Here is a 27458-nt window from a genome sequence, read left to right as displayed (position 1 = left end):
GGAGGTCAGGATAATTGAAACAGGTGGGAGTGGTGGTAGATGATTGGGTCCGAGGACAGAAGTGGGGCAGGGTGGCAGAGATCATGCAGACCTTGTAGGCCATTGCAAGATCTGTGACTTTCACTTTCATTAAAATGGTAAGTCATTGGAAGACTTTGAGCAGAGGAGTAATACAATTTAATTATGTCCTGGCAGGACTAGTGAGCTGCTGATTTGGTAGTAAATTTTAGGGGATGTGGTAGAAACAAGAATTCTATTCAATAGTTATTGGAGTAATCCAGGTGAGAAATTATGGTAGCATGGATAAGAGTTGTAGCAGTGTAGATGGTAAGAGATTGATATATTTTCAATGTGTTACTGACAGAATTAATGGATTAGATATGGGGCACAGGAAAAAAACAACAAATCAAAGATAACTCTCCAAGATCTTCGGATTTAACAACTAATAATATGAGGCTGCTCTCAAGTGATATAGAAAACACTGTGGAAAAAGCAGGTTTGAAGTGGAGGGAGTTTGCTTTTACCATGTTTAGTTTGAAATGTCATTTAGCCCTCAAGAGAAAATGTGTGAGTAGTTTAGATATATGAGTCTGGAATTCAGGAGAGGCTGGATTGAATATATTAGAGTATGATACATAACCTAAATGGTACATAAAATCTTGACATTAGATAGGAGAAGCTATGTCGTGACTGTAGAGAGATATAAACAACCAAGAACTGAATTTGATCTGCTCCAGTGTCAGAAGTTGGAGATGATGAGGAATCCCAGCAGGAGGTGGACAAGAAGTGGCAGTGAGTTAAAAGATGAGGTTGGAACCCATGAAGCCAAGTGATGAAAGCGTTTCAAGGGGGAGAGATCAAGTATAATGAGACCGGATATCATATGAAGGAGTTTCAGAAGAGAGTTGATGATAGAATCCTCATTGGAGAGGGCTCAAGAGAGAAGGAAAAGAGATAAGGTTGTGATGGTTGACATACAAACTTTAAAAATGTTTTTGCTATTTAGGGTGGTGGGGAAATAGGTCTTAGGTACTAAGAGGAATAGGTCTAAGTAGGTTTTTGAAGAAGAAAGACATATCAGAAACATGCTGATGGGATTAATCCAGTAAAGAGAGAAAGATGTTAATCCAAGAGAGAGAAGGAATTTCTGGAACATTGTTCTTGAATAAGCAAGAGCTATAAGATCTAATTCATGGTGAAGGGGGTTGTTTGGGGTACAGATAGCTTATCTACAGTAACAGGAGGAAGGAAGAATTGAAGGCATACTTATAAGAAGATGAAGAATGTATTTATGAACATTTAGAATGCTTCTATTTTCTCAGAGAAATGGGGAGTAAGGACAGATGCTGAACATAAGAAGCATAGAGGGAAGTAATTGCTGAATATTGGAAGGGAAAAAGTGTAAAACTATTACGTGTGGGAGCCAAATAACTTGGAGAAAAATGTAATTACTGACCAGCAATAACAGCCTACTAGATTCTCATGGATATAATAAAAAACAAATTGTTATATCATTCACTTGATATTTATTTCTTTTTATGATGCCAGCTATTATCAGACACAAAGAAGTTTTTTTTTTATTTTTTTATTTTTATTTTTTATTGATTAATTTTTGTTACAAATGATTCTCCTTTTTTCCCCCACTGATTTCCCCCTCCCCCTTCCCTCCCTGCCCCTTCCCCAGATTGTTGTCCATGTCCACTGTTCATGCATACATGCATATAAGTTCTGTGGTTCATCCCTTTCTCACCTCCCCACTCCTTCGGGGATTGTCCTCAAACTGTTATGTTCATTATATTCCACAAATCAGTGAGATCATATGAAATTTGTCTTTCTCTGTTTGGCTTGTTTCACTTAGGATGATACTTTCCAGGTCCCTCCATGTAGTCTCAAAGGATAAGAGATCTTTCTTTCTTACCTCTGCGTAGTACTCCATTGTGTATATGTACCACAGCTTTTTAATCCATTCGTCTACTGATGGGCACTTGGGCTGTTTCCAGATCTTAGCGATTGTAAATAGTGCTGCTACAAAGATGGGGGTACATATATTCTTTCTGATTGGTGTTTTATGCTTCGTAGGGTATATTCCTAGAAGTGGGATCACTGGGTCAAATGGGAGATCAATTTTTAATTTTTTGAGGTAACACCATATTGTTTTCCATAGTGGCTGCACCAGTCTGCATTCCCACCAACAGTGTACTAGAGTCCCCTTTTCTCCACACCCTCGCCAACACTTGTTTGATGATTTGTTGATGGCGGCCATTCTGACAGGTGTGAGGTGATACTTCATTGTTGTTTTGATTTGCATCTCTCTGATGATTAGTGATGATGAACATTTCTTCATATGTCTCTTAGCCATTTGTATGTCCTGTTTGGAGAGGTGTCTATTTAGTTCCTCTGCCCATTTTTTAATTGGATTCTTTGTCTTCCTTTTGTGGAGTTGTATGAGCACTCTATATGTATTGGAAATTAACCCCTTATCTGATATATCATTGGCAATTATGCTCTCCCATACAGTGGGTAGCCTTTCCGTTTTGATGATTGTATCTTTCGCTTTTGAGTTTGATGTAGTCCCATGTGTTCATTTTCTGCTTTGTTTCTATTGCCTTAGGTGATGTGTCAGTAAAAATTCTGCTGCGTATGATGTCTGAGATTTTGTTGCCCACAGTCTCCTCTAGGATTTTTATGGATTCATGAGTTACATTTAAGTCTTTTATCCATTTTGAGTTTATTTTGGTGTAGGGTGTAAGTTGATGGTCTAGTTTCATTTTTCGGCAAGTAGCTGTCCAATTTTCCCAGCACCATTTATTAAAGAGGCTGTCCTTACGCCACTGTATGCTCTTGCCACCTTTGTCAAATATTAATTGAGCATATTGCCTAGGGTCCATTTCTGGGTTCTCTATTCTGTTCCACTGGTCTATATACCTGTTCTTGTGCCAGTACCAGGCTGTTTTGATTATGGTGGCTTTGTAGTATAACCTGAAATCTGGTATTGTGATCCCTCCAACTTTGTTCTTCCTTTTCAAGATTGCTGTGGCTATTCGAGGCCTTTTTTGGTTCCATATGAACTTTTGAAGTAATTGTTCTAATTGTTTGAAGTATGCCGTTGGTATTTTGATGGGGATTGCGTTGAATCTATAGATTGCTTTGGGTAATATGGACATTTTAATGATGTTAATTCTCCCAATCCATGAACAGGGTATGTTCTTCCACTTTTTTACATCTTGCTCTATTTCTTTTTTCAAAGACCTGTAGTTTTCTGCGAATAGGTCCTTTATCTCTTTGGTTAAGTTTATTCCTAGGTATCTTAATTTTTTTGCTGCAATGGTAAATGGGATTGTTTGCTTAGTTTCTCTTTCTGTGAGTTCATCATTGGTGTATAAGAATGCCATCGATTTCTTGACATTAATTTTGTATCCTGCTACTTTGCCAAATTCATTTATTAAGTCTAGTAAGCTTTTGGTGGAGTCTTTGGGGTTTTCTATGTACAGTATCATGTCATCTGCAAATAATGACAATTTCACTTCCTCCTTTCCAATTTGGATCCCTTTTATTTTTTCTTCCTGTCAGACACAAAGAAGTTTTAAATATGGTGTTTACTCATCGAGAAATGATGATTTGTCTGTGAAAATAAGATATCATGTAGACACAGAATGGTAATGCTGTTTTAATATACAAATTACACACAACGTATATGCAATTCAACAAACTTATATTACATAGCTACTTTTTGCCATATACTATGTGAAGTACTGTGGTGAACAATAGTGTACAAGCTTTGTTCTTTAGAGTTATGTGATCTCAGAATTTAATGAAAGAGATATCCACCTCATCATTAGGTAAAGCCTGAGATAAATGCTATGGAATTCCAAGAGAAAGAGAGAGAGAAACAGAAAGAGAGAAAGAGAGAGAGGACAATGCCAATTGGTGAAATTTAAGAATATCACCAGAAAGATATGAAACTTGATATTGGCTCTCCAGGATGTGCAGGACTTTGACAAATGGATGGAATGAAGATGGTAGTACACTGTGGAGCTCATAAAATGATATATATGGCATGTAATTAGATATTAATTTCAGAGCATTTAAAGTAAATAAAAAACCTTGGTGGAAAAGTGTATTTTGTGCTGTACAGGAGTGGAATGGGTAGAATTCAATAATAATAACTTTAAATATTTGTTTATCAGTTAGATGCCATCTAAAAACCAAACACTGTTTAAGTATATCTCATTTAATCCTTAAACAAAAAGGAAAATCTTAAAAGAAGAAGTTGTCTGAGATGTGTAACTATTACCTGGAGAGCAAGAACTGCCTATATCCATTGTATTGCAGAGGTATTTTACTCAGCATCACTCTTCACTAAATGACTTGTTTCACCTCATGTATTCTTAAACTGATTTGGTGAATTAAAAGAGGAAGGCTGGATGTTTGGACTGCCTGGTTAGATCTGCTTCTGGCTAGCTGTATGACGAGATAGCAATGTTAATCTCTTTCTTCCTATCTAGCTTGAGAACCCAAGAGCCTGTGAAAGTCCTAGGATAGGACTTGGGGAATTTCTCTAGGTTATACCCTCTACACTTCACTTTAGACATTTATTCTCTTCTAGCCAGGTAGCTATTTCATTTGTCTCTACAAGGATTTTCTTTTTCTATTTAATTCATTCTGATGGACAATATTCTCTCTAAACCTTTGGTGACCTCTCTTTTGAAAATATTGCCTTCCTCACTCTGCTTTGCTTCTGCTTCTAAGCACCTGATACATCAGATTTCTCAGCTCCCACATGCTTGGGCCATGTAATCAGACAGGTGGGCACCAACCTGAGGAATCATAAAAAGGCACAAAAGTGAGAGCTATGTTTAAGGAAAAACTACCGTTCCATTTTCGTTAAAATCATGGTAGGTGAAGGCTTAGTGTAAAATAAAGACCCCCAAAGAGATGGAACCCCTCACATGAAATCCTTAGATGCTCATTTAGCTATAATTGTCAGAGTAGGGTAAGGAATGGGAGAGTATTTAATATAGTTAATCAAGGAAGAAACATACTTTAGACTTTTTCATTATAAAGGTTAATTTGGTGGTATGAACAAAATGGATTGCTGAGGAAGAGGCTTATTCATTAGTTAATAGAACTTGATCTGGAGTCATGGAATTATGAAGGCAAAGAGAAATAAGAGAGAACAATTTTGGAAGTGAAATCAATAGGCTATTATGACTGATTAAAAATAGGGCCAAGGAAGGGGCAACAATGATGTAATCATATCTCCAAGAAGCACTGGATAACAACAGGTGCCTCAGAAATTCAGTGGATGAGGTTGTCAATGAGAAAGAGAAAGTCAAGAGAAGGAAGCGCTTTTACGCCCAGGGGAGGTGGTGTGGAGTGACATTATTTGGAGTGAGTAGCTGAGGGTAGGATAGCGTCTTGAACAAAAAGTATCCTTTGTGAATTTATTTTTCTCTGATAAAATTTCTCTTGTCTGATTAAAGGAATTGTGTGTCATATTTATGGAAGTTCCTAATCCAAATTTGGTCTCAATATAACTTTGTTTGGAATTGAATCTCTGTGTTGAAAGGTGTCTGAACCCCAGCTTCATCTCAGTTTAGTCATACTTCCTATGTTTAATTTTTTAAAATATGTTTTTATTGATTTTTTAGAGAGAGAGAAAGGGAGAAAGATAGAAACATCCATGTGAGAGAGAAAAACATTCATTGGCTGCTTCCTGCATGCCCCCTACTGGGAATTGACCCTGTAATCTGGGCATGTGCCCTGACCAGGAAAAGAACTGGAAACTCTCAATCCGTGGGACATTGCTCAATCCACTGAACCACACCAGCTGGACCACCCTCCCTATGTTGAAAGATGTTCCCTAGTCTCTGCACCATGACCATTCTGCTCATACTTGGATCCCTCCAGATACAGGGAACCCCTCAGCTTGCAAGATACTCATTTTGTCTATGGACAGTCCTGAATGTAAGCAATCTTCAGTACATTATGTAAAGTGTCTTCCTAAAGCATCTATTTTCATGAGAGCTTCTTCAGCAGCTTAAGGTCCCCATGAGATTAGTCTTGGGTCAATTTGTGGGCAGGAAAGAAATCTGTGTTTTAAAGAGTTTTCCAAGTGATTCTGATGAGGAGATTCTTTGATAAACATTACCCTAAAACTTCACCCACATGTTTTATTTTGATCACTAAGTGCTATAGAGAATAAAACGATTATGCTTTAAGCAAATTACTGTTGTGTTTGCAATGACTGTCTTCTCCAAGTATAATATAAAATTACATTGGTAAAAGTGCTTTGGAAAAACAAAGAAGCATATAAAACAACTTTAAACATAATCTTGAGATAAAAGAATGTTTTCTTAAGAAAATAGTGAAATCACAAGTAGTAATTTTTCTCATAACAGCTGATATTTATTGAAGCTTTCCATATGCTATTTATACCGCATGCCTCATTCTATCTAGTACTTATAGTTTATTATTTCCCATTGTACAGTTGAGGCTTAGAAAGGTTAAATATCTTTCCCAGAATCATAAAGTGACACAGCCAAATTTCAAACACCATATTTTATTGCCTTATATGAAAAATAAAAATATTTTTTTTTCTTTTGTAGCCAAAGAATGCCTTCAGGGATACTTATGAATGTAGTACCACAGGAGAGATATCCACATCTACAAGTAAGCAGAAATATCTTATCTACTAGTGTGCTTTTGTTTATCGCACTCCTATTGGTTTGCATGGTTATTGTTGTTAGGTTATCAGAAGTGCTTAAACAACAAATTGACTTCAAATAAGAAATCATTTGTGGTTTCTCTCAGGAAATGTTTTCAGTGACTTTAGCTCCATAGAGAAGTCTGTGTGGTAAGCCAAGCATTGAAAATTCAGAGGAAATGTAGAATGGAGAAGGGGAAGAGTAGGGCAGTCAAGACTCGTTTTGTGTGTTTCACAACTTTGTTCAGAGCTAGCTGTGATTGGTCTCTACACACAAAGTCTAAACCAATGCATCTGAATCTACCAAGAGTTGTGTATATTAAAAATGTTGTAATATATGAGTAGTTGTCTACTTGTAATGGTGTGCTTCTTTTGAGTTGTGGGCTTTTTAAGGCTTATACAATTTAGTGACCCGAGTTCTAATTTTTTCCAGACTTAAGTATCTCTTTTTTTGTTAATTATCATCCTAGGGGAAAAAGGGGACTTGTATACCTGTTTTTTTTAACCAGTGTTTCTCAGTTTTATATGCAATATAATATCATTTGAAGAAGTTCAAGTACTACTGATGCTCAGATTTTACTGCAGACCAAATATAACTACAGAATCTTTGGCATGGGATCTAAGTATGATGTGCTGTGGAGTTCCCAGATGTGTTGTGGATGGAGTTCCCATCAGGGTTGAGAATGATAACTTAAGTACATGTTTGGAACAAACCACAAAATTGGAGCCTGTACACAGTCATTTATGAAAAATAAAAATAAAAACAATATTGAGTTATCAATATATGTAGTCACTAAGAGAACTATTGGCTATTGAAAGATAAATTGAAAGCTTTGTGTGGGACAACTTAAATTTATGACATTTATATGAAAAGAAAAAATTGACTTTTTTAGGTAGAAATGTGAATGATTCTCAGAGAAATAGAAATGGTACTAAGATGAGCTTTAGAATCTAAAAATAAATTTACAATTCAAACATTACCTAGGTAAAATCTAGCTTTTTAATATCTTCATAATAATAAACCTAAGTTAATTTTAATCCTGATTCTTAAAAAGAAAAAAATTTTATTTAACGTTGCAATTTTGATCAAAACTCTATTTCCAAATGGAATAATTTCTCTTTATAAAGTTTGCAGATTTCCTAGAGAACTTTACTGTGGACATTTTTTACTGAAATAATATGGTTGCTTTCAGAAGTCACTTTCATGACCAAAAAAAGCTGGAAAAGTGAAGTACTAACAAACAAACAAAAGATTATATTTTTGACTAATTATTTCAGTTCATGTTTTCTTTGACATGTGGAGTACTGGTCATAATGTATTCTTTATTTAGTTTTGCTTATGAGGAGAATAATTTGGCCCTGGCCAGTTTGGCTCAGCAATTAGATTGTGGGCCCATGGGCCAGTGAGTTGCAGGTTTGGTTCTGGTCAAGGTGTGTACCTTAGTTGCAGTCTATCCCAGCCCTGGTCTGGTTGTGCGGGAGGCAACCAGTCGATGTGGTTCTATCACATCAATGTTTCTCTCTGTCTCTCTCTCTCCTTCCCTCCCACTCTATCTAATGAAAAATAGAAAAATATCCTTGCGTGAGGAATAAAAAAAAAATTTAAAAAGGAGAATACTTTGATTTGTCAAGTATTTGATTCCTCGATAAATAATAGATTGCTTGCAGAAGTTGCTTTCGAGTCTTAGTTGAATGTTATTGGATTATTTTCATCTCCAAGGTTTACTTGAACTGAATATAAGTGTATGAACTCTTAGAAAACAAATAAAAAATCATCTCAACATGCCAGGGGTATACCATAATGGCCACTGAAAAGATGCAGCCTGGAATTCCTTTGATTATAGGGGTTCCAAAGAATACTTGTGATTGACCCCCACAGGCTAAGGGCCTTCTGCTGAGGGCATTTATTGTGATGCACTCTGTAGGAGGTCTTGACCGAACACCAGGAGACTAAACTTGAGTTACTTAAATATTCTTTTACCTGGAGTGATTGCTTGTTTTGGTGTCAGTATAAAACAACAACAACAACAACAACAAAAAAACCCTTTACTGTTTTCACTGTCTTTTCCTCACATAAATTCTTACCTTTGTGATGTACTTTTGCCTCATTCTTTTTCAAGGGAAGTTGGTTTGGCCTCATTTATTTTCTAATAGTTATAGTGTTCTCTTTTTGCCATAGGTTAGTGCTTTCTCTTTCCCTTCAGTTTCCTCTCTTTTGCCCCTCCCTTCCTCCCTCTCTCCCTTCCTTCCTTTCTTCTCTTTTGTCATTTACTCCCCCTTCTTCCTTCCCTCTCTTTTCCTTTCTAATCACAATTACTAACTGTAATCAAAATATAACTTAGTCAAGAAATGCCTAAGTCCACAGTAATAACACTTACAATTGTTAGGGGGGTTGTTTTCAAAGGCTACATTGAGCTATTAGTTCAGAGTATTTGAGTTTTGTGTGTGTTGTTATTGTTGTTTTATTATTATTTTTTTTACCAGTGCTTTTATCTAGTTTCTGATTTTTAGATCTTTTCGCATCATTTTGCAAGGTTTTTTAAAGGCATCCCTTTTGTGGAAAATGTATTGCTTTGTTGAATCTCCTGGAATTTTTATTGATTTGCAGTTCCTTTATCTTGGGACAAATCCTCAGTTACCTCAAATGATATATTTGGTGTGGTAACATTCCTTTTATTGTTTGCTATATATGTTCTCTCTGATGTTTTGATTTTCCAGTCTTCAAGTGAAAGTTTTGAGTTCTCAATGCAGAATTTCCAACACTATATCTGAATACTTTTTAGTGAGGTTAAATTTTCAAGGTAAAATGATTAATAATTGTATTGTCCTTCCCTTTCTATTTGATAGTGTTTCCAAACACATGACTGGCAGTTGTATTTCTTTCTATATGGCTGATGATCTGAATGTCCCCTTTCTCTAGTACAATAAACTATGTCATGGCTCTAAGCTGTTACAAAAGTCACATGTCTTTTCTACCTATTTCACAGGTTTAAGTCTTTTAAAAAAATTAATTTATTTATTTTTGTTACAGATGTTTCTCCTCCCCCCCCCCCACTGTTTTCCCCTCCCTCTCACTCCCTGCCCTGTCCCCAGCTTTGTTGTTCATGTCCATTGTTCATGCATACATGCATATAAATTCTGTGGTTTATCTCTGCCCCACCACCCCCTCTTCTGGGGATTGTCAGTTTATACACCACTTCCACTTTTCTGGGACTATCCCATTCCTCAGACTGTTATGTTCATTATATTCCACAAATAAGTGAGATCATATGATACTCGTCTTTCTCTGTTTGGCTTGTTTCGCTTAGGATAATACTTTCCAGGTCCCTCCATGTAGTCTCAAAGGATAAAAGATATTTCTTTCTTACAGCTGCATAGTACTCCATTGTGTATATGTACCACTGCTTTTTTATCCATTCATCTACTGATGGACACTTGGGCTGTTTCCAGATCTTAGCTATTGTAAATAATGCTGCTATGAACATGGGGGTACATATATTCTTTCTGATTGATGTCAGGCTTCTTAGGGTATATTCCTAGAAGCAGGATCACTGGGTCAAATGGAAGTTCCATTTTTAATTTTTTGAGGTAACACCATATTTTTTTCCATAGTGGCTGCACCAGTCTGCATTCCCACCAGCAGTGTACTAGAGTCCCCTTTTCTCCACACCCTCACCAACACTTGTTGTTTGATGATTTGTTGATGGCAGCCATTCTGACAGGTGTGAGGTGATACCTCATTGTTGTTTTAATTTGCATCTCTCTGATGATTAGTGATGTTGAGAATTTCTTTATATGTCTCTTAGCCATTTGTATGTCCTGTTTGGAGAGGTGTCTATTTAGTTCCTCTGCCCATTTTTTAATTGGGTTCTTTGTCTTCCTTTTGTGGAGTTGTATGAGCACTCTATATATATTGGAAATTAACCCCTTATCTGATATACCACTGGCATTTATGCTCTCCCATACAGTGGGTAGCCTTTCTGTTTTGATGATTGTATCTTTCGCTTTTGAGTTTGATGTAGTCCCATGTGTTCATTTTCTCCTTTTTTTCTATTGCCTTAGGTGATGTATCAGTAAAAATTCTGCTTTGTATGATGTCTGAAATTTTGTTGCCTACAGTTTCTCCTAGGATTTTTATGGATTCATGAGTCATATTTAAGTCTTTTATCCATTTTGAGTTTATTCTTGTGTAGGGTGTAAGTTGATGGTCTAGCTTCATTTTTTTGCATGTAGCTGTCCAAATTTTCCAACACCATTTATTAAAGAGGCTGTCTTTACTCCACTGTGTGCTCTTGCCACCTTTGTCAAATATTAATTGAGCATGTTGCCTTGGGTCCATTTCTGGGTTCTCTGGTCTGTTCCTCTGGTCTATATGCCTGTTCTTGTGCCAGTACCAGGCTGTTTTGATTACAGTGGCTTTGTAGTATAGCCTGAAATCTGGTAATGTGATTCCTCCAACTTTGTTCTTCCTTTTCAAGACTGCTATGGCTATTCGAGGTCTTTTTTGGTTCCATATGAACTTTTGATGTATTTGTTCTAATTCTGTGAAGTATGCCGTTGGTATTTTGATGGGGATTGCATTGAATCTATAGATTGCTTTGGGTAATATGGACATTTTAATTATGTTAATTCTTCCAATCCATGAACAGGGTAATGTGCTTCCACTTTTTTATATCTTGCTCTATTTCTTTTTCAAATGACCTATAGTTTTCTGCGAATAGGTCCTTTATTTCTTAGGTTAAGTTTATTCCTAGGTATCTTAATTTTTTTTTGCTGCAATGGTAAATGGGATTGTTTTCTTAGTTTCTCTTTCTGTGAGTTCATTATTGGTGTATAGAATGCCATCGATTTCTTAACGTTAATTTTGTATCCTGCTACTTTGCCAAATTCATTTATTAAGTCTAGTAAATTTTTGATGGAGTCTTTGGGGGTTTTCTACATATAGTATCATGTCATGTGCGAATAATGACAGTTTCACTTTCTCCTTTCCAATTTGGATCCCTTTTATTTTTTCTTCCTGTCTGATTACTGTAGCTAAGACTTCCAGTACTATGTTAAATAAGAGTGGCAAAAGTGGGCACCTCTGTCTTGTTCCTTTTCTTAGGGGAAATGCTTTTAGTTCTTACCCATTGAGTATGACGTTGGCTGTAGGTCTTTCATATATGTCCTTTATTATGTCAAGATATGATCCCTCTATTCCCATATTGCTGAGTGTTTTTATCAGAAATGGATGCTGGATTTTGTCGAAGGCTTTTTTGACATCTATTGATATGATCATGTGGTTTTTATTTTTCATTTTATTTATGTGGTGTATCACGTTTATTGATTTGTGAATATTGTACCAGCCTTGCATCCCGTGATGGTAAATAATTTTTTGGTCATAGTAAATAATTTTTTTGGTGTATTGCTATATCTTATTTGCTAGTATTTTGTTCAGTATTTTGGCATCCTTGTTCATCAGGGCTATTGGCCTGTAGTTTTCTTTCTTTGTAGTGTCTTTTTCTGTTTTTGGAATTAGAATTATGCTGGCTTCATAAAATGAGTTTGGAAGTCTTCCTTCTTCTTGTATTTTTTGAAATAGTTTGAGGAGAATGGGTATTAGTTCTTCTTTGAATGTTCAGTAAAACTCCTCCGTGAAGCCATCAAGGCCTGGGCTTTTGTTTGCTGGGAGAGTCTTGGTTACATCTTCAATTTCTTCTGTTGTTATTGGTCTGTTCAAGCTTTCTAACTTTTCCTGATCCAGTTTTGGGAGACTATGTGTTTCTAGAAATTTGTCCATTTTGCTTATATTGTCAAATTTGTTGCAATATAATTGTTCATAGTAGTTGTTAACAGTCTTTTGTATTTCTGTGGTGTCAGTTGTTACTTCTCCTCTTTAATTTCTGATTTTGTGTATTTGGGTTCTCGCTCTTTGTTTCTTCGTGAGTCTAGCTAAGGGTCTATCAATCTTGTTTATCTTTTTGAAAAACCAGCTCTTTGTTTCATTGATCCTTTGAATTATTATTTTGGACTCTATGTCATTTATTTCTTCTCTGATCTTTACTATTTCTTTTCTTCTACTTGCCCTAGGGTTTTCTTTTTGTTTGCTCTCTAGTTCTTTAAGTTGTGAGGTTAGTCTATTAGAAATTTTTCTTGTTTTATTGAAGTAGGCCTGTAGTGCTATGAACTTCCCTCTCAGAACTACTTTCGCTGCATCCCATAGATTTTGTGTTGTTGTGTCTTCATTTTCATTGGTTTTCAGGAAGTTTTTGATTTCTTCCTTGATCTTTTCGGTAACCCATTCATTGTTTAATAACATGCTATTTAGCTTCCATGTGTTCAAATGTCTTTGCATGTTTTTGTTGCAATTGATTTCTAGTTTCATGCCAGTGTGATCTGAGAGATGCTTGATATGATTTCAATCTTCTTGAACTTGTAGAGACTTAGTTTGTGTCCTAACTTGTGGTCTATCTTTGAGAATGTCCTATGTGTGCTTGAGAAGAATGTGAGTTTTATAGTTTTGGGGTGTAATTCTCTGTAGATATCTATTAAATCCGTTTGGTCTTGTGCTTCATTTAGAGTCTCTGTTTCCTTGCTAATTTTTTGTCTAGAGTATCTACTCAGTGATGTCAGTGGGGTGTTGAAGTCCCCTGCTATGATTGTATTGCTGTCAATTTCTCCTTTGAAGTCCTCCAGAAGATTTTGAATATATTTTGGTGCTCCTATATTGGGTGCATATATGTTTATTAAGGTTATACCTTCCAGTTGGATAGATCTTTTCAATATTATGTAGTGGCCTTCTTTGTCTCTAGTTATGGCCTTCATTTTGAAATCTATTTTATCAGATATGAGTATTGCTACCCCAGTTTTTTTTTTCTTATCATTTGCTTGGAAGATTTTTTTCTATCCCTTCACTTTCAACCTATGAGAATCTTTTGTTGTGAGGTAGGTCTCTTGTAAACCACATATAGATGAGTCATGCTTTCTTATTCAATCAGCTACTCTGTGTCTTTTTATGGGAGCATTCAATCCATTTACATTTAAGGTAATTATTAATATGTACTTATTTATTGCCATTTTTGTTTAGTGTGGTTATATTTTTTTTTCCTATTTCTCCTGCTAATTACAGCAGTCCTTTTAACATTTTTTGCAGTGCTGGTTTGGTGCTAATGTATTCCCTTACCCTTTTTATGTCTGGGAAGCTCTTTATTTGACCTTCTATTTTGAATGATAGCCTTGCTGGGTAGAGTAGTCTTGGATTCAGATCCTTGTTTTTCATGATCTTGATTACCTCATGACATTCCCTTCTGGCCTGTAGTGTTTCTGTTGAGAAGTTAGCTGAGAGCCTTACAGGGTTTCTTTTGTAGGTAACCTGTTGCTTCTCTCTTGCTACTTTTAGGATCCTTTCTTTGTCTTTAATTTTTGGCAGTTTGATTACTATGAGTCTTGGTGTGGGCCTGTTTGGGTTCTTCTTACTTGGGGCTCTCTGTGCTTCTTGAACTTGAATGCCTTCTTCCTTCACCAAATTAGGGAAGTTTTCTGTCACTATTCCTTCGAATATATTCTCTAACCCTTGCTCATTTTCTTCTTCTTCAGGTACTCCTACGATGCGAATGTTATTACGTTTTCATTTGTCCCACAGTTCTCTTAAGCTGTTTTCCTGTTTTTTAATTATTTTTTTCCTTTTGGTATTCTGACTGGTTGATTTTTTCTACCCTATCTTCTAATTCACTGATCTCGTCCTCAGCTTCCTCCACTTTGCTATTTAGACTTTCTGATGTGTTCTTTATTGCTGCTATGTCATTTTTCATTTCTTCTTGGTGGTTTTTAATTTGTAACTGGTTGATTTTCAACATTTCTATGTCTTTCTTTATGGAGCTCATGTCCTTACACATGCTGTTGAGCTTCCGCAACATCATGGCTCTGAATTCTAGTTCTGTTAACTTGCTTAACTGTACCGCATTTATCTCATCTTCTGTAGAGGTCTCTTGTTCTTTTATTTGGCTTTTGTTTCTGTGTTTCACCATTTTGGCTATCACAATGTACTTTGGAGACTGCCAAATTTTTCCTATGGGTGTTGGTGTGCTGTTTGTGGCTCCCTCTCCTGGGTTTGGATGAGGTAGGGAGGACCCAAGTTAATCACCACTGTCAAACCCACTTTCCTGGTTAGAGTTACTAGCCCAGGGAATGGTAGTTATCCTCTAGCTTTTTGCCTGGAGGCTATTAGTAGTGGTCACATGAAGAACCTTGGTTTCTGAGTTGAATGAAAAACTCCCCAGGTGCTCAGTGTAGGAGAATTTCCTGAGGGTGGGGCAGATGCTGGTTGTTAATGGGCCTCAATTAGCATTTCAATGGCCACCAGGTAGGCTTGAATCTCTGAGGGAGGGGCTGCTGACTCTCCCCAGTGTCCTGGGAAGGAGTAAGGTGACCACAGTCCTGCGTGGCTGCAACTCAGCAAAAGCTCTGAGTGCCCTCCAAATCCTGAGTGTCCCCACACATTTCCAGTCCAGTCTGCCCTCCCTCTGCCAGAGCCCAAGGTGAATGGCTGCTGCTATTTTAGCCTCCATTCTGGCTCTGTGCTGTGGAGCCACTTGGGAGTGTTACTTGTGGGCCCGCTCCCAGCTAAGGGCGCTGCTTCCAGCTAAGGCAGTTTCTCCCTGCTGAGGGCACAGCTCTCAGCCGAGGCCGCAGGTCCCAGCCCAGTCCTCTGAGGACTGTGGACTCCCGGACCCCTCTCGCATCTTCGCAAGCCTACCAGGGTTGAGTCAGTGTCCCTGGTTATGTGGTCCTCCAAGCTGCTTTTTGGTTGCCTTTTCCTGACGATTTGTCTTTATTTTCATTGTAATTCCTGATTGGTCCTGGGAGATGGTCTGTGTAGCTTCCATTCACTCTGCTGCCATTTTCGAAAGCCACAGGTTTAAGTCTTAAATGGTGCAATATGTTTTATCATACAATTTTATTATCTGTAAAGCACTGTGCAAAAATAAAAGATTATTATTACCTGTAAAAAAAAAAAAGGAAGTATATCTTCATCAAAGTTAAACTTTACACCTCTCCAAACAGGACATACAAATGGCTAAGAGATATATGAAGAAATGCTCAACATCACTAATCATCAGAGAGATGCAAATTAAAACAACAATGAGGTATCACCTCACATCTGTCAGAATGGCCACCATCAACAAATCATCAAACAACAAGTGTTGGCGAGGGTGTGGAGAAAAGGGGACTCTAATACACTGCTGGTGGGAATGCAGACTGGTGTAGCCACTATGGAAAACAATATGGTGCTACCTCAAAAAATTAAAAATTGAACTTCCATTTGACCCAGTGATCCTGCTTCTAGGAATATACCCTACGAAGCCTGAAACACCATTCAGGAAGAATATATGTACTCCCATGTTCATAGCAGCACTATTTACAATAGCTAAGATCTGGAAACAGCCCAAGTGTCCATCAGTAGACGAATGGATAAAAAAGCAGTGGTACATATACACAATGGAGTACTATGCAGCTGTAAGAAAGAAAGATCTCTTAACCTTTGAGACGACATGGAGGGACCTGGAGAGTATTATCCTAAGTGAAATAAGCCAAGCAGAAAAAGACAAATACCACATGATCTCACTTATATACGGAATATAATGAACCTAACAGTCTGAGGAATACGGTAGATCCAGAAACATGGAAGTAGGGCACAGACTGACATCCCTCAGAAGAGGGGGTGGGGATGGGGTGGGAAGAAATAAACCACAGAACTTACATGCATGTATGTATGACCAACGGACCTGGACAACTAAGCCGGGGCGGGGGCGAGGTGGGGAGGGGGGGTGCCAATGGGGTAAAAAAGGAGAAATATCTGTAACAAAAAATAAAAAATTAAAATAAAAAAATTAAAAAAAAGTTAAACTTTAAAAAGATCAGTTTAGTGATTATAGCATTGGATGGGAAAAAAAGAAATAGGGTAAAGAAAGAAAAGAGTGTTGTCAAATGTCAAAATATGGAGAACGGTAAATACATTTTGAAACAACATCTAGGAAAGAAAAAGGAATTTGGAAGTTATTCAGTTGTATAGTCTGTGATGATTATCACAAAGAAATGGAGAAGGAAGTGATATGTGTTGTTTTAATGAATATTTCTTAACTACAGAGATTATAGAGGATATGGAGAGAGATGGAACAGACATGAATAGATGAGTTAGTAAAAAATTGATGATACCCTTCGACACAAACATCCATGAAAGTAAATAAGTTTATTCTGAAATGAAAGTGTGTACCTGAACTCTAATTTTATTTTATTGAAGATATATCTTTAGCAGAGGTTTGGAATAAGCAAATACGGGCATTCTTGGAGATATAGTGGGCTGGGTTTTAGACTACTGCAATAAATAGAATATTGCAGCAAAGCAAATTACACAAATTTTTTTGGTTTCCCAGTACATATAAAAGTTGTTTATACAGTAGTCTCTTAAGTGTGCAATAGCATTATGTCTAAAAAAATTAAACATAACTGAATTGAAATATTTTATTTCTAAAAAATGCTAACCATTATATGAGCCTGCAGCAAGCTATAATATTTTTGCTGGTGAAGGTCTTGCCTTGATATTGATGGATGCTAAAGGTGGGGCTGGCTGTGGCCATCTCTTATAATAAAAAAATAGCCCTGGCCGATTTAGCTCAGCAGTTAGAGCGTCAGCCTGCAGTCCAGAGAGACCCGGGTTCGGTTCCCGCTAAGGGCATGTACCTTGGTTGCAGTTTGTCCCCGGCCCTGGTTGGGTCGTGCGGGTGACAACCACTCGATGTGTCCCTTTCACATAGATGGTTCTTTCTCTCTCTCTCCCTCCCCACTCTATCTGAATAAAAAAATTAAAAAATGTCCTCAGGTGAGGATAAAATAAAATTAAAAAAAAAAAATAACATTTGCTGCATTGATTGTTCCTTTTAGGACAGATTATCTGTATCTTGTGATGCTGTTTCATAGCATTTAATCCACAGTAGAACTTCTTTCAAAATTGAAATCAATCCGCTCAACCCTTGCCACTGCTTTATCAACTAAATTTATGTATGTGATATTCTAAATCCTTTGTTGTTGTTTCAGTGATCTTCACCAGGAATAGATTCCATTGCAAGTAACCAGGTTCTTTGCTCATCTGTAAGAAAAGGTTTGTCATCCTTAAAAGTTTATCATGAGACTGCAGCAATTCAGGCACATCTTCAGGCTCCACTCTTAATTCTAGTTACATTGCTATTTCCACCACACCTGCAGTTATTTCCTCCACTGAAGTCTTGAGACACTCAGTTATCCCTGAGGATTGGAATCAACTTCTTCCAAACTCCTGTTAATGTTGATATTTTGACCTCTTCCCATGAATCACAAAAGTTTGTTTGTAATGTCATTTAGAATGGTGAATACTTTCCAGGGGTTTTCAATTTACTTTGCCCAGGACAATCAGAGGAATCACTATCTATAGCAGCCATAGCCTTATGAAATGTATTTTTAAAATAATAAGACTTGAACATTGAATTTATTCCTTGATCCTTAGGCTACAGAATAGATGTTATGTTAATAGGCATAAAAACAACATTAATCATATTGTACATCTCCATCAGAGCTCTTGTGTGACCAGGTGCATTGCCAATGAGCAGTAATATTTTGAAGGGATTTTCTTTTTTTTTCCTGAGCAGTAAGTTTCGACAGTGGGCTTAAAATATTCAGTAAGCCATGTTATAAACAGATGTGTTTTCTCTAGGCTTTGTTGTTCCATTTATAGAGCACAGGCAGAGTAGATTTAGTATAATTCTTAAGAGCCCTAAGTTTTTCAGATGGTAAATGAGCATAGGCTTTACCTTAAAGTCACCAGCTGCACTAGCCCCTAGCAAGAGAGTCAGCCTGTCCTTTGAAGCTTTGAAGCCAGGAATAGGTTTCTCCTTTCGAGCTGTAAGTCCTAGAAGGCATCTTCTTCAAATATAATACTGTTTTATCTACCTTGGAAATGTGTTATTTAGTGTAACTCCCTTCATTAATTATCTTAGAGATTCTGAAAACCTGTTATAGCTTCTATTTTAGCACTTGCTTTCCTCATCGTGTATCTATCTGCTGGACCTGGATTTATGAGAAAGTCCCCAGGTGGGAACAACTGACTCCACTTAAAACTGAATGCTTGGCCCGTCCCTGTGTTGTGACCCTTCCCATTGTACTCCAAGCCTTTGTTCACAAGCTGGGACTTAGAGCAGTTTCTCCTCCAGCTCCTCCCATGACAGCAGGTTCTTATACATTTTCTTGAACATATCATTTGTTGCTATCTTTGTGACTGTATTTCACATTTTTCAAAATTAGTGACTTACACTTGTATGTTTGTATAATATTTCCAAAAATGAGCATTGTTTTATACTTAGTTTTCAAAAAACATTGACTTACTAGAGAAGTAACAGTTTTTCCTCTGAAAATAGCATGAAAATCCCATAGCTTCATGCCATCATCATCACAGTTTTAAACTGATAAGAACAAATACTACACTTGATCTTAGCCAAAAGGCCGAGAAGCGATCATCATCACAGTTTTATATCATACAATGGCTGAGCTGCCAGGAGTAAAAGAAGACATTCTCTTGTGTCATTATCTTAATTTACTTAATTTTCTCATTGCACTCTTATTTTGGAATGCATGTATAAAATAATTATATTTGAAGATTCACTTTTTATATTTCCCCCAGAGTTCTGTTTACTGTTATATAAAAAAAAAATCAATCTGATATTTGCATTAATATATATATGATATTATATATGTAAAACTATATTTACATTGTTATTTTATCAATATTTTTTAATGCTTTGATGAATCCGTTTTGAACCACCAATTTAGAATTTAGTTTTAGAAATCAAGAATTTAAAGAAACCTAATAATGAAAAGAAAAATAAAAAACTAACAAATATGTCATGCAAATAATGAGAAAAAAAGTTTTCCAAGATAAAAATAAAATAGCAACACAGTCTTTGCATGTACAACACTTAATTGTGAATGATTATTAAATACATTTGGCAATTTTTGTAAACATCATAGTCTTACATTTCCAATTTGTTAAATCTGTCTTAACAAAACTGTTTCATTGCTTCTTGTCCTGAAGCTTGCAGATTCCTTTATACTTTAAATTATTACTAATTGTCTATGCGCACTTCACCTTGAAGAGTTTTGCACTGAGCTACATTTGTTAAATGACCTTAATGATAGTAATGAAGGTAAACCTCTGCTGTAGAGTTTTAGATACTTCCTGACACTACTTCAGCCATGTGTGTGTGTGTGTGTGTGTGCGCATGCTCGCGCGTGCACGCACATGTTTTCTGTTACTTTTACTACAGCTACATTAGAGGACTACTGATTTTCAGGCTGATGTTAGAACCAAGATGGAATAAAGTTTTCTTGAAGATGATAGTGATAGCATTGTAATTAACTAGTTATTAGTAATAGGACAGGAACAAAGGGAAGACCAGATATTATAGGCATGTCATTTGGACAGCTTCACTAGGAAGCTGCCATTTCACACTCCCCAGGGGTCCAAAAAAGGGAAGATAGACACATGCCACATAAAATTGGGGTGACATAGGAAAGATACTTGCCTATCAATCACACTTGGGAACAGAGATGGTTGGCCAGAATGGGTGTGGCCGATGCAAGTGCACAAACATTTGGGAATATATAATCTAAACAAAGAAGTTTGCTCTCTTGTGCTCTTGGGACTCCACTTTCTAGGGGTATGCTCTCTTGTGTTCACCCATATGGCCCATGGCCATGTGGATCCCACATACAGTGGACTAATGGACTGCAGCTAACCCAATGCTGGACTGGACCTGGGTCCAACATGGAAAGGAAACTCTGGACACTGGCTTTGATTTTAGCTCTACTGAAACCCAAGCTACACTCTTGTATGACTGGGTTAAGGAAAATGGGACTTTGGAATCGCAGGGGTGTAGTTCCATAGAAATAAAGCTTTCTACTATACCCCATTCTTCTTTAGGGGCCTCTGGAAATGCTTATTCCAGTGATACTCCAAGAACTTCACCCCCAGCAGCAACCAGGGGAAGTAAGGCATGCTCCTCTCTGATAACAAAGCAATTTCTGCCAAACCATACTTTCAGAATCTTTAGGTTTTATATTGCAAACTTTCTCCCCTTCCTGGTTTATAAATCTCCAATGACAAGAGTTCACTCATTGAAATTCTATATTATATGAGCTATATTTATAGATGAAAAAGTAGCTTCCAGATGTAATGTTTCTCATTCTCACCACTGCAGTGTTGATGTTTTTATAGGTTCTGTATATGGCTCAGTATTCTAACTCTACTTGATCTCCCTGAACAATCTCACACTGATAGGGATTCAACCACTGATTGTGGTCAATGAATCCTAAATGTATACCTCTAAGTTTGAGCTCTCTCATGAGATTCTAGCAGCAACTTCTTTTGAACATCCACAAATACGTCAAGCTCATCTTGTTAAATAAAACAATTAGTTACTTTCACTCTCATCTATTAGTTTCAGAACCAAATATTAATTGTAATATATATATAAATTGTAATATATATAAATTGTTATATATATAAATTGTAATATATATATATATATATATATATATATATATATAAATTGGCTCACAGATTATAAAGGCTGCACAGTCCCACAATGTACCATATGAAAGCTGAAGACCCAGGAAAGCTGGTGGTATAATTCAAACTGAATCTGTAGGCCTGAGAGCCAGGAAAGCTGATGGTGAAATCTTAATTCTAGGATAGGATAAGATAAGGAGAAGATAAGGTGAGATGTCCCAGTTTACCATTGCGGCAGGAAGAAAGGGACAAATTCCTCAAATTCCTTCTTTCTCTACCTTTTATTCTATTCAGGCCCTCAATGGATTGAATGGTGCCCACCCATATTGGGGAGGCCAATCTATTTTATTGAGTCCACTAATCCAAATGCTAATCTTACACAGTAATACCCTCACAAACATGCTCAGAAATAATGTTTAATCTGGGCACTTTGTCTAGTCATGTTGACACATAAAATTAGCTATTGTACATATCCATTCCCATGTTCTTCTTATTTTTTCCCTACCTCATCTGGTGGCATAATCTAATGTCTCATCACTCAAACTACAAGCCTGGCAACTGGTCACCTGGTGCTGCTAACTATATGTGAGAACTGTTTTTTTTTTTTTTCCAAAGATTGTTTTCCTTCTTTACCTTTACCACTTGTCTTAGCTGAGGTCCTTCTTTGTTATGTCTCCCTGTCCTGGGATGTTGGCCCAGTGCCCTCACCGATCTCCCTGCAGCCAGTGTTTGTGTTTTTCGGTCATTCCTCCACAGCCCCCAGAAAAGTCTACCTGAAATGTGAATGTGACAGTATCATTCATCTGTGTCTCAGTGTCTTCCTGTTCCCTTCAGGGTAAAACAACATTTCTTCACTGTACCTATAATTACTTTCCTTCTAATTAAACTTATTCAGAAATTCAAGAGAATTGATGAGAGATACTAGAAAAGGAAATATATATGAGCACCACCATGTAGCTCTTAAATATGAAACAACTTTATATACAGCCGGCCCTCATTTATTGTGGTTAATTAGTTCCAGACTCTATCGCATAAAATGAATTTCCGCAAAGTAGGATTCTTTATTTATAAATCGAATATTTTCATGGTTAGAGCATAGAAAACCTGTTTATGACCTTCTAAATATTTTTTGACACTATTAGATCCCTCTAGACATGAAATAACACCCTTTAGTCACCATTACACTCGTATTACCCAATATATTAAACAAAATAAGAGGAAAGGATAGCCAATCAGGGAACAGCATGCTCTGATTGGCTTGGTTTCACCACACCTGATTTTTTGGGAAACAGTTATTGCCCACACACAAGGAGTGGTTGAGCGGTTGCACCTGGCGTTGAAGGATCCTGGGGTGCTCAAACACCTAGGCCTACAGTCCATACATACAGTAATTTTAATTTTAATTGTAATACAGGGGTGTATAATTGACTCCGACAACCAAGCACGTGCTGTATCATTTTCACTGTTTCGATCAACTTTATAATGAATATATTTGAAACAAACGTGATAGAGTGAAGCTGCAAAAGTTGAAGCGCAAAGTGGCAAAAGATGACTGTAATGCTATTAAAAGCATTACAGAATTAACTTTTAAAAGTTTGATGGAATCTCCATCAAAATACCAACAAATACTTCACAGAAGTAGAACAAATACTTCAAAAGTTCATATGGAACCAAAAAAGACCCCAAATAGCCACAGCAATCTTGAAAAAAAAAAAGTTGGAGGGATCACATTACCAGATTTCAGGTTATACTACAAAGCTACTGTAATCAAAACAGCCTGGTACTGGCACAAGAACAAACAGATAAATCAATGGAACAGAATAGAGAACCCAGAAATGGACCCAAGGCAATATGCTCAATTAATATTTGACAAAGGTGGCAAGAGCATACAGTGGAGTAAAGACAGCCTCTTTAATAAATGTTGTTGGGAAAATTGGATAGCTACATGCAAAAAATGAAACTAGACGATCAACTTACACCATACACAAGAATAAACTCAAAATGGATAAAAGACTTAAATGTAACTCATGAATCCATAAAAATCCTAGAAGAAAATGTAGGCAACAAAATTTCAGACATCATACACAGCAGAATTTTCACTGATACATCACCTAAAGCAACAGAAACAAAGGAGAAAATGAACACATGGGACTACATCAAAATCAAAAGATTCTGAACAGCAAAAGAAACAACCACCAAAATGGAAAGGCAACCAATCCACTATATGGGAGAGCATAACTGCCAACGATACATCAGATAAGGGGTTAATTTCCAAAATATATAGAGTGCTCATACAACTCAACAAAAGGAAGACAAAGAGCCCAATTAAAAAATGGGCAGGGGAACTAAATAGACACCTCTGCAAACAGGACATACAAATGGCTAAGAGACAAATGAAGAAATGCTCAACATCACTAATCATCAGAGAGATGCAAATTAAAACAACAATGAGGTATCACCTCACACCTGTCAGAATGGCCACCATCAACAAATCATCAAACTACAAGTGTTGGCAAGGGTGTGGAGAAAAGGGGACTCTAGTACTCTGCTGGTGGGAATGCAGACTGGTGCAGCCATTATGGAAAACACTATGGTGTTACCACAAAAAATTAAAAAATTGAACTTCCATTTGATCCAGTGATCCCACTTCAAGGAATATACCCTAAGAAGCCTGAAATACCAATCAGAAAGAATATATGTACCCCCATGTTCGTAGCAGCACTATTTACAATTGCTAAGATCTGGAAACAGCCCAAATGTCCATCAGTAGACAAATGGATTAAAAAGCTGTGGTACATATACACAACAGAGTACTACACCGCTGTAAGTAAAAAAGGTCTCTTATTCTTTGAGATGACATGGAGGGACCTGGAAAGGATTATCCTTAGCGAAACAAGCCAAATAGAAAAAGAGGAGTATCATATGATATCACCTATTTGTGGAATATAATGAATATAACAGTCTGAGGAATGGGGTAGTCCCAAGGACGTGGAAGTGGGGTACAGACTGACAATCCACAGAAGAGGGGGTGGGAGTCAGAGATAAACCACAGAACTTATATGAACTTGTATGCATAAACAATAGACATGTATAACAAAGCTGGGGACAGGGTGGGAGGGAAAGAGAGGATGGAATCAGTTGGGGGGAAAAGGAGAAATATCTGTAACAAAAATAAATTAATTAATTTAAAATAAAGAAAATGTAAAAAACAATAAATAAAAGCTTGATGGTACCTCAAATGTCTGTTTTGCACCAATTATTATTATTATTATTATTTTCTCTTAATTTAGAATAGACTTTTATTTCTCATTTACTACTACAAAAAGAGAATATTTAGATAACTCATTTTACTTCTCACAGTTGATCAGCCAAGTTAATTACTTTCTTACTCTCAGTTCTTTTTTTTTTTTTTAAATCCTTACCCAAGGATATTTTTTTCATTTATCTTCAGATAGAATGGAAGCAAAGAAGAAAGAGGGAGAGAAAGAGAGACAGAAAGAAATATCCATGCAAGGGATGGATATGCCAGCCGCCCCCTGCACTACCCCAACCAGGGCTGGGGACAAACCACAACCAAGGAACATGCCCTTGACCAGAATCAAACTTGAGACTCATTGGTCCGCAGGCTGATGCTCTAACCACTGAGCGAGGGGTCTTCTCAGTTCTTTTTCTTCAGAATAGTTCTTTAAAGAAAGTTATAGAATAAATCTAGTTATGGTAAGGTATTGTAAAAAATTGGTCTCTGTTAATGTTGCATCAAATATTATTAAATCTTTCTGCATTCTATAGAAGAGAATCATTGTATTTAATTTTTATGGATGCAGTTATAACTCAAATATGTGATACATTAATCTAAAGAAACCTAGTTTCTTTTCCTGAAAATTTATTTTGAACAATGTGATTTTAAACTGACTTTTCCATAGAAACAAAGTTACATATGAGAATTATGCTTCTGGAAAGCTACTAGAAGACTGTGCATACCATGAAATTAAAGAAATAGAGAAGAAAAGTGAAAATAAGACTTGGACCAAAATAATAATTTCAAAGATAACCATCAATATTGTGTCTCATAATTCCAGAACTTGATGTTTGCTAAAAACTAAACCAAAAAAAGCAACAGGAAAACCACTTGTGATTTGGCCAGCTGAGTCATTAGGAAATGTTTACACTATTGTCCTTAAGAATTTGGACAGAAGTGCTTATCTCCTTCAGCCTTTTCATCAAACTTGTTCTCCTTAGTTCTTTTCACCGTAGTAAAATATTATCCATCCGAATGTTCAAGGCAAAAACCTACATGTGATCTGTGAATCTGCCCTTTCATTCATCCCTAATATTTGACCTATTAGCATGTTCTCAGGGCTCTCTCTCCAAAAGATATCTTAAGTCCATCTATTTCTTCTTATCTCTATTACTTTTTGCAATCCATTATCTGTCATGTAGTTTCTTTCTATTTCTTCCTAAGTATTCGTGGCACTTTCAATTTAGCCTGTCTACAATCCATTCTATGCACCAGAAAGAAGTACAAATGAGGTACAAATCAGGTAATGTCACTCATCTGTTGAAAGCCATCCAAGATGGTCCACCACAATGATGAGATTCAAACTTCTTGCATGCTGTATGATCTGGCTTGCCTCCCAGCAATCTTATGATTTCATTTAACCTTAACTAACCTTAGTTATCTTCTTAAAGACCCTATCTTTACATGTAGCCACATTGTGGGTTAGGACTTCAACACACGAATTTTGAGGGGAATAATTCAGTCTACTACATTTACTGTATTTGTAGACAGGATTCTAAAGAGGTTATTAAGTGGAAAGGAGATCATTGTGGTGGGCACTAATCCAATAGAATTGGCGTGTTTATGAAAAGAGATTAGGACACAGACATACAGAGGGAAAACAATGTGAAGACACTGGGAGAAGACAGTCTTCCACAAGTCAAGGAGAGAAACCTCCAAAGGAGCCAACCTGCCAACACCTTCATCTTAGACTTTTGCCTCCAGAATTATGAGAAAATATATGTTTGTCGTTTATGCCACCCAATATCTTGTACTTTGTTATCATAGCCCTAGCAAATCAATAAATCTCAACAAGGCTTTTCCTGAGCTCAAGATAAGCAGCCCTTTGGTTTCTCTATTGCACTGTCTTGTTGTTAGAAGGTAACCTTGACAGAGTGGAGATCTTGTGTTGTTCTCCATATATCTTCAGCACTAGGGAAGTGACTGGTTCATAATATTATGCTGTGTTGATTGAATGAATAAGTGGATAAAAGACTGACTGACTAAATAGTTGAATGGACACAACATCTTACAAACAACAAACCCAGAAGAAATGGGACATGGACTGTGTAAATTTTGAAGAAAGCAACTTTATAGGACCCTGACTAGAAAAAAACAAACAAACAGTGAGATATAGAGTAGGGATAGTTATAGGTGAAATGGTTAGTGGGAATTTGAAAAGCCTATTAAAGAGTGCACGAGAGGAGAGGTGGAGGCAGAACAACTATACTGACTACGACTCTCTAGCTGAACCACTACAGCTACAGAGTTGAAAATATGTCTTCCCATGAGACTGAAGCAAGCAAGGGACACAGGCTATTCATTTAGGGAAACTAGCAGGAAGGGGAAGCAAGACTCCATTGACATTCTAAGAAACTAAACCTTTAACTCCGGCTGTTATGAGGGCCAGATCTCCCTTTTGAATGCAGCCCATCTATCTGCCACATTCCAGATGCTTGGGCCCCCCTTCTGTTTTATGAAGTGAGAATGCCCCAGCTCTTTCTTAATTCTGACCTCTCAGGTCCACGTGCCTCAAAAACTTTATGCACCCTGTATATATGTGTTTATATTTTTCCACTTTGACTCATTGCTGTCTGAACCTTGCTCAAGATGACTCAAATCCTGCTTTTTATTGGTCCCAATACCAAGGGCTGATGTTCCACTGACATTATAGAGACTGTGGTCTTTGCCTAGGACCTAAGGAAAGACCAGAGGACAGGAAAGTCATAAAGCTACTAACCAACACATTGACACCTCAGGAGAACAGCTCCAGAAATTAAAAATAAATAAATTTTAGAAAAATCAAAGCCCAAAACATCTGAAATGCTCCTATTTTATATTGTATAACTATTAAAATACATTAACTCTACATTAAACCAATATATTTTTATTTTTAATTC

At 36.8% G+C, this 27458-nt stretch overlaps 1 pseudogene; it reads right to left on the bottom strand.

Moving 5' to 3' along the window:
* Positions 1-19108: 19108 nt before the first annotated feature.
* On the bottom strand, positions 19109-19228 carry LOC118631932 (annotated as a pseudogene).
* Between the last annotated feature and the right edge of the window lie 8230 nt (positions 19229-27458).

This window comes from Molossus molossus, unplaced genomic scaffold, assembly GCF_014108415.1.
Source record: "Molossus molossus isolate mMolMol1 unplaced genomic scaffold, mMolMol1.p scaffold_m16_p_16, whole genome shotgun sequence".
Lineage (NCBI taxonomy): Eukaryota > Metazoa > Chordata > Mammalia > Chiroptera > Molossidae > Molossus > Molossus molossus.
This window is presented reverse-complemented; position numbering and strand designations above follow the sequence as displayed.